Below are 8,474 nucleotides of genomic sequence, written 5' to 3'. Positions count from 1 at the left end.
TCCGCGTGGGTTTCGCCCCGGTTTAGCCTCTGGAGCGATGTCCCTCAGCGGAACAGACTTTTAAAAGTCCTGATTTTGTGCTCCGTTGCTCTGCCACTTGCCGGGAGCCCACCCCTCTCCCCAGGGTCTATCTTCCCGTGGCTTTGGATTCTCTTCTCCGCCAGTCCTACCTTTCAGAAAGTGGTTGTTTTTCTGTTTCTAGAATTGCTGTTCCTCTTCTCTTTAATCTGCTGATGGATGTGCAGGTGTTTGCAATCTTTAGATAAGCTATCTAGCTGATCTCCTGCTAGCTGAAGTAGTCTCAGCCTGCTACTTCTCCGCCATCTTGACTCCCCCCCCCCCTCGGTCACATAATTCCTAAACCTCCCTGGTCTCAGAAGTTCATTATCTCTCCATCCATTCTGAATGTGAGCCTTGGCAAATAAAGTATTCTTTGCTGCATGTTCATCCCGGTTAGTCCCCTGAATATGTCTTTCCATCCCTTTATGGTTTTTCAGGTTTCTGTGGACAGATCTGATGTTGTTCTGATGGAGAATTTGTTCAACTCTATCTTCTAGTATTCTCTCTTTCTCTACCCTCTCTGGGATCCCAATAATTCTGATGTTGAAATGGTTCATGACATCATTCATTGCCTAATTCTGTTTCCATGGCTTCTAAGCTGTTTCTTCCATGCCTCCTTCTGATCTTTTTTTCTCTATCACTTTGTCCTCTAGGTCACTAATTCTATCTTCTGCCTTGGTTACCCTAGCCATTAGAGTATTTAGACTAGATTGGATCTCATTATAGTATTTTTAAGTTCTGCCTGATCATGTCTCACTTCTTGCTTAGAGATTCTATGTTGCCACTAATGGTTTTCTCCAACCTAGCCATTGCCTGGATAACTGATATCCTGAACTCACTTTCTGACATGGACTTTATGTACATATCCAATAGTCCTGATGGAGAGGAAGTCTCTGAATTTTTCCTCTGTTGGATGTTCCTTCTCGTAGTCATTTTGGTGAGAGTTGGTTGATAGGATGGAGAGCTGAATATATCAGCTATGATCTAGTCAATGTGCACCCTGGAATGCTTTGCAGCAATCAAAAGTCACCACCAAAATAAGGAAAAAAGAGAAAAAGAGAGATAGAGGGATAAGAGAAGATTCAGCCAGAATGAGCCCAGAAAGTAAGATTTATAAGGTATACAAACAAAAACGGACAAACAAACAAACAAAACTAAAGTAAATGACAAGAAAATAAAAAGGAACCCAGCCAAAAGGAACCCCAAGGGTAAGATTTATATAATACTAGAGGAAAACAAATACACAGAAACACTGACAGAAGAAAAAGATGGGAAGGTTTGCATAAATCCTTGATGTGGTCAAGGATGGTTATTTTGATTCTTCCTGGATGTATCTTGTTATTTTTGTCAAAGGAGTCAACTTTACAGAGATAAAGGTAGATTAAAACTTGTTTATATATAGTGGTAGTATTTATTAAGGAAAGAAGATTACCTTGAAGCTTATATTTATATGTATATTTAAAAAAAGAAAAATAGAAAGGAAAAAGAAAAACAGGTTTATGTATAACAAAGTTAAAATTAAAAGTTTATTATGGATTATGTTGTATTAAACCTCTAGTTGTAATGGTAGGTAATTAAAGAAAATTAAAAAGAACAAGACTAGTGAGAACAACAACAAAAAAAAAGTTGTATCTATGGAGGGGGACAAGATGGTGGGGAAGTAGGAGGAGGCACATTTCAACCTGTCCCCTAAAGTGAGCTACCTACCAAAAAACTCTGATCACCCATGAAATGAGCCTTAGATTAGAATTATGCACTTCTGGATCTCTATGGGGGCAGAAGATGCCAGTGGGCAGGTAAAGTGAAGTGGGAACGTTGGACTGATAAGGGAAGATAAACAGAAGGGGGAGGGAGCCACCAGAAGCGACCCATTGGAAAGTAATAACCTAATACGAGAGTGCCCTGTGATTGGGGACCAGTATTAACTTGGAGTCTGGTTGAAAGCACTCAAAAAGAGCAAAGGATCGTGGAGGGAAATTGTGGGAATTGGGGCGGTTAGGGACAGGGGCTTAAGTCCCCAGACCCAGGACAATCACCCCTGGTGCTGAGCCAGAGAGAGTGTGGCGAAGAAGCCAAGTCTTGGTCCCTAAGTTGCCAGTGTGCCTGAGAGCATCTGAGTTCTGGCTCCCATAAGGGACAGGGAGTCTCACCAGCCAGCAGAAACACAGTTTTTTGCATTCTCCATGCATGCGGCTTGCTACCAGAGTCTGAGTCATGACCCACACCCCTCCTTGAGAGAGGTACATACAGGCACCATCTGGCGCTCTCTTGAACCCGGAGAGTCTGAGCAACCCCCAGCCTGGGCCAGGAGGAAAATCTTAGCACGCTATCACTGCTTGGAACCTCTCTGGTGGCCTGGAGCTGCCCAGAGAGCCGTGGCTACTGTGGTTTTGGATACAAGCGGGAATTCCTGTGACCCCAGGGACCATGACTTGGAACGTGCTCTGCCAGAGGTCAAGGGGGAATTTATGTGCTCTGGAGCACCCAGAGGGGAAGAGACTGAGGCTTCTCTCTGAGAGGGAGGTCTGGGGGCAGTTTGCTTTCCTCTAAACCTCCAAAAACCATCAAAAGCTGCCAAGGCGAGAGAAAACAAACTTAGAAAGAAAGAAAGAAACCTCCAGAGAACAAAAACCTGAAAAACCGGTTTCCTCAGATCCCACCCCATTGATGGGGGCAGGAGGACTTAACTCAGGGAACACTGCCTGAAAAACCACGCAGTAGCAGTAGGCCCCTCCCCAAGAAAGCCAACCAAAAAAAAAAAAAAAAAAAAAAAAAAAAAGAAAGAAAAGAAAAGAAAGAAAAAGAAAAGAGAACAACTACCACTACTTCATAGATACAACTTGTATTTTTAATTCATTCCCCCTATTCTGGTTCATTTTTTTGAAGATAATTTTTTAACCTACTTATCATCATGGTGAGATGTCCAGTACATCAAATTCCATAATAACCTTTTAGCCTGAACTTTTTGATACATATACCTGTGTTTTTCTTTTGCTTTTCTATTTTTTTAATTCTTTAAAAATTTTAGTTTAGTTTAATTTATTCTTTCTTTTATTTGTATTTTTTAATATTCATTGAGTGAAACTTAAATGTAATACCCTTTCCCAATCAATGCTACCCCTATAGGTAAACCAGTTTTTAATCCCTTTTTATCTTAGGAAAGTTGAGTCCTTTAACAAAGATATCAAGATACACCCAGGAAGAATCAAAATAAACTTTCTCGCCCACACTGAAACTTTATAACCATTCTCCCAACTTTTTCTTCTGCCAGAAGAAAAAGTTTCTGTGTAGTTGTTTTTGTCCTGGGAGTATATAAATCCTATACTTGGGGTTCTTTTGGACTTGGATCTTTGTTTTTATATATATATATTTATTTTTTTTCTCTTGCCATCTATTTTTGTAGATCTTTTCATTTGTTTGTTTTTGTTTGTATACTTAATAAATCTTACCTTGGGGCCCATTTGGGCTGGGCCTTCTCTTTTATTTTACCTATCTTTTTTACCCTTTTTTTTTCTTTTTTTCATTCTTTTTTATTTCTTTTGAGTGGGGGCTCTTGATTGCTCAGAAGTGTTCCAGGGTGCACCTTGCCTGCACTTTGGTCAATACATTCAGCTACATCTGTTCAATCATCTCTTACCAAAATGACTAGGAGGAGGAATGCCCAACAGAAGAAAAATTAAGAAGCTGGGCCTTCTGCAACAGAGCCAGTGGCTATGGACATAGACAATATATTGGAAAGGGAATTCAGGCTAACAATTATCCAGGCAATAGCTAGGTTGGAGAAAGCCATGGATAACAAAATGGAATTGATTAGGGCAGAAGTGAAATCCACCAGGGATGATGTTCACAATGTTCTCAATGAGTTCCAATCTAATCTAAATTCTCTAAAAGCTAGCATAACTGAGACAGAAGATAGAATTAGTGATCTGGAGGACAAACTGATAGAAAAAAACGATCAAGGGGAAGCCTGGAACAAACAGCTTACAAGCCACAAAAACAGAATTAGGGAAATAAATGACACCATGAAATGTTCCAACGTCAATATTATTGCATCCCTGAGGGGGAGGAGAAATAAAGAAGACTAAAAAATATAGTTGAACAAATTCTTCATGAAAAATTTCCCAATCTCACGAATGGAACCGGCATTCATGTACTAGAGGCAGAACGGTCTCCACCCAAGATTATAGAATCTAGAAAGACCTCAAGACACCTGATAGTGAAAATGATGAATCATGATTGTAGACAGGAGCTCTCGAAAGCAGCTAGGAGAAAGAAATTCCTTAGGTACAGAGGAAAGCCCATCAGAATAACGTCAGACCTGTCCACAGAAACCTGGCAAGCCAGAAAGGGCTGGCAAGACATATTCAGGGCACTAAATGAGAAGAACATGCAGCCAAGAATACTCTATGCAGCAAGACTGACATTCAAAATGGATGGAGAGATAAAGAGCTTCCAAGACTGGCAAGGTTTAAAAGGTATGTGACCACCAAGCTGACACCACAGGAAATATTAAGGGGGGTTCTATAAAAGGAAAAATCCTAAGAATATAATTGAACAGAAATATGTGGAGGCAACCTATAGACACAAAGACTTCATAGGTAGCATGATGTCAATAAAAACATATCTTTCAATAATCACTTTCATCGTGAATGACCTAAATGCACCCATAAAATGACACAGGGTTGCAGATTGGATCAAACGACAAGACCCATCCATATGTTGTCTACAAGAGACCCATTTTGAGCATAAGGATAATCCAGAATGAAAGTGAAGGGATGGACAAGCATCTTTCATGCCAATGGGCCTCAAAAGAAGGCCAGTGTAGTGATTCTCAATATCAGATAAATTAGATTTTAAACTAAAGACTGTAGTCAGAGATACAGAAGGACACTACATCATTCTTAAAGGGACTACCCACCAATAAGATCTAATAATTGTAAATATTTATGCCCCCAATATGGGAGCAGCCAATTACATAAGAAAACTGTTAATCCTGGATACCTTTTATCTCTCCTTCTATTTTCAATGACAGACAGCTGGATATAGTATTCTTAGTGCATATTTTTCTCATTTACTGCTCTGAAAATAACATTCCAGCTCTTTCTGGCCTGTCAGGTCTCTGTGGATAGGTCTGCTGTCAATCTAATTTCAAGATTTTCTCTTTATCCTTGAAATTTGTAATCTTCACTACTATATGTCTAGATTTTCACTTATTTTTATTGATTTTGAGAGGTGATTGTGTCTCCTGGACTTGAATGCTTGCTTCCTTCCCCACATTAGGGAAGTTTTCAGTCATAATTTGAAATAAACCTTTTGTTCCTTTCTCTTTCTCCTCATCTTCTGGGACCTCTCTTACACAGATATTATTTTGGTCTATGAAATCACTGAGTTCTCTATGTCTCTCTTCATGACCTAATAGTTTTCTTTCTCTCCTTTTTTCAGCTTCCTTATTTTCCATCATTTAATCTTCTGTAGCACTGATTCATTATTCTACCTCATTCATCTCCATTGTTATAGCCTCCATTTGGGTTTCCATCTCAGTAATAACAGTTTAATTCTAACCTGACTAGATTTTAGTAATTTTACTTCTATAAGGAGGGATTTTCTACTATCTTCTATGCTTTATTCAAGCTCAGCTAGTATCTTTATGGTCATTGTTTTAAATTTTTGTTCAGACACCTTACTTATTTCCATATTGCTTAAATCCCTGGCAGAGAGTGCTACCTCCTGTTCCTTCTTTTGGGGTGAATTTCTCCTTCTCATGATTTAGTCCAGAAAAGAAAAGAAAAAGAAAAAAATAAGAAGAATAACAGAAAAAAAAGTTAAAACAAACAAAAACAAATCGTTTGTGTGTTTTGGACTGCCTGTTAAAAGAAACTAGATCCCAAAATAGGAAAGGAAGAAAATTTTGTCGGTCTTTTCATACGTGTGTGTGTGTGTGTGTGTGTCTGTATAATATACTATAAGGAAATACACACATAATTACACATATACATAAAATATGGTACATATTTTCCCATACTATAATGTGTATAAGATACATAATGTATAAGATAGATAAATACATATTTTATATTTTATGTATATTTTGTGTACATTTAAAATAAAATAGAAAATAAATAAAATATATAAATTATATTAATATAATTTAGGTAAATGCATAATATATATTGTGTATATATAATACAGGTATTACATGCTATATAAGTTCATCATGTATATATATAAATAACTGAAAAATAAGGAAATAATTTTAAAAAATACTGAACAATTAAAAATTAATAAATATGTATATATACATATATGCATATACATATATGTATATATATTAATTTTTAACGTTCAGTATTTTTATATATACATATATACACATATACATATATGTATATATACATATACACATGTATGTGTACATATATGTATATGTGCAAATATGTAAATATTAATTTTAAATATATACATATATTAATTATATATGTATGTATATACATATATAGTATTATATATTTAATTTTAAAATAATTTAAAAAATACTGAAAGTTTAAAAATTAATGTATATACATATGTATATATATGTATATATACATATATTAATTTTTAAACTTTCAGTATTTTTTTAATTAAATTAATTAATTTATTTTCAAAAAAAAGGTATTCATTATTTTTTCACCACACCCAGTGCTCCATGCAATCTGTGCCCTCTATAATACCCACCACCTGGTACCCCAACCTCCCACCCCCCCCGCCACTTCAAACCCCTCAGTTGTTTTTCAGAGTCCATAGTCTCTCATGATTCACCTCCCCTTCCAATTTACCCCAACTCCCTTCTACTCTCTAAGTCCCCTTCTCCACTCCAAAGGCTCATGAAGTTTGAAATAAGATTATTTCCACTGTAGTTTGCCACACTAATTCCTACATTCCGAGTAGAGCAGATCCTTGGTGGAAACTCCCAGTGATCTTGGGACATAAAGGTGCTAGAATTGTGGAAACTATTGCTGAAGGAGTTACTAAGTTGAAAGTAAGTTATATTGTCATCCCACTTTACATTTCACAATGTAGAGAATGCAGATTTTGTCTCAATCCTAAAACAAATAGCTCCAGAAGACAAGCGTCATTGAAAAGAAAGGATTAATGTCAAACAGTACTAGCAGATTTACCTGAAAAAGAAATACAATTTTGCATTACATGGGAACAAGCATATTTTCTGAATAAAGAGTTGTGGCTGATTCCTCTTTTGCTGGAATTGATCCTTTAGCACCTTTAGGTAGTCTGCCTTCTAGTTGCATCATTTCAACAGGTTATAGTGCTGTTGTGAACATAGTCAAGGTGGAGCCTGGCTCTATTTATGCTGTCCTTGGCCTAGGAGGAGTTGGACTAGCAATTATTGTGGGCTAAAAGGTGGTTAGTAGGTCCCAGAGCATTGGTATGGACTTAAATAATGATAAATTCAAAATGGTCAAGTAGTTTAGGGTCTCTGAATGTATTAATTGCCAGAACTTTAGGAAAACCATTCAGGAAATGTGCGTTGAGAAGACTCATGGGAAAAAATACACCACTCCTTTGAGCATATGAGTGATGTGAAGGTCATGAGAGCAGAGCTAGAGGACTGTCACAAAGGGTGTAACATCAATGTGGTGGTTGTCATAGCTGTTTCAAATGAAGAAATTGCCCATCCACCCATTCCAGGTAATAACAGGCATCACATGGAAAGGCATTAACTTTGGAGAATGGAAAAATACAGCAAGCACCACAAAGTTGGCATCTGAATGTACATCAAAAAAAAAAAAAAAAAGTTAAAGAATTTGTGACTCACAATTTTTCTTTTGACTAAATTAATGAAGCCTTTAAACTGATGCATGCAGAGAAAAGCACTGAATCATTTGTAAAGATTTAAGTTCACAAAATAAAAGCCCATCCTTGTTATAAATCTTCTGTTGTGATTGAAGCAACAAGAAAGGTAGAATATCTTCCAAGTTCACAACTGCATACACCTTTAGTAACCTATTATAAGGAGTACCATTTACTTATAATTTATGAATCTTTAATAAAAAACAAGAATAATACAGTTGTGAGTCTGTTTTATGGACTTTCCTTTACATGAATAAATGCTAGCTTATTAAGGGATATTTTAACATAATAAAAATGATTTCTGCTTAAAACAGAAAACAATTCTATACAATATCATCAAAAATAATGAAGCAGGAATAAACTTAACCAAGAATTTGAAGAGATATGTAAACTCCAATGTTTATTATAGTAGCTGTAATATAAAATAGTCAACAAATATCCAACTCTTCAACAAAAATGTAGGGAAAACTGGACAGCTACATCTAAGAATATGATATTGGACCACAAATTTAATCCATACATAAAAACTAATTCAAAATTGATTAAGGACCTAAATGTGAGACCTG

The 8,474-nt window shown here is 36.5% G+C and overlaps 1 pseudogene; it reads left to right on the top strand.

Annotated features, from left to right (window-relative positions):
- The first annotated feature begins 2,243 nt into the window (after positions 1 to 2,243).
- LOC101683289 lies at positions 2,244 to 7,954 on the top strand (annotated as a pseudogene).
- The last annotated feature ends 520 nt before the right edge of the window (positions 7,955 to 8,474 follow it).

The sequence above is a fragment of the Mustela putorius genome, unplaced genomic scaffold (genome assembly GCF_011764305.1).
Source record: "Mustela putorius furo isolate JIRA1106 unplaced genomic scaffold, ASM1176430v1.1 tig00001361_pilon_pilon_pilon, whole genome shotgun sequence".
In the NCBI taxonomy this organism is placed as follows: Eukaryota; Metazoa; Chordata; class Mammalia; order Carnivora; family Mustelidae; genus Mustela; species Mustela putorius.
Note: the sequence above shows the minus strand (reverse complement) of the source record. Positions and strands in the feature narration are given on the sequence as shown.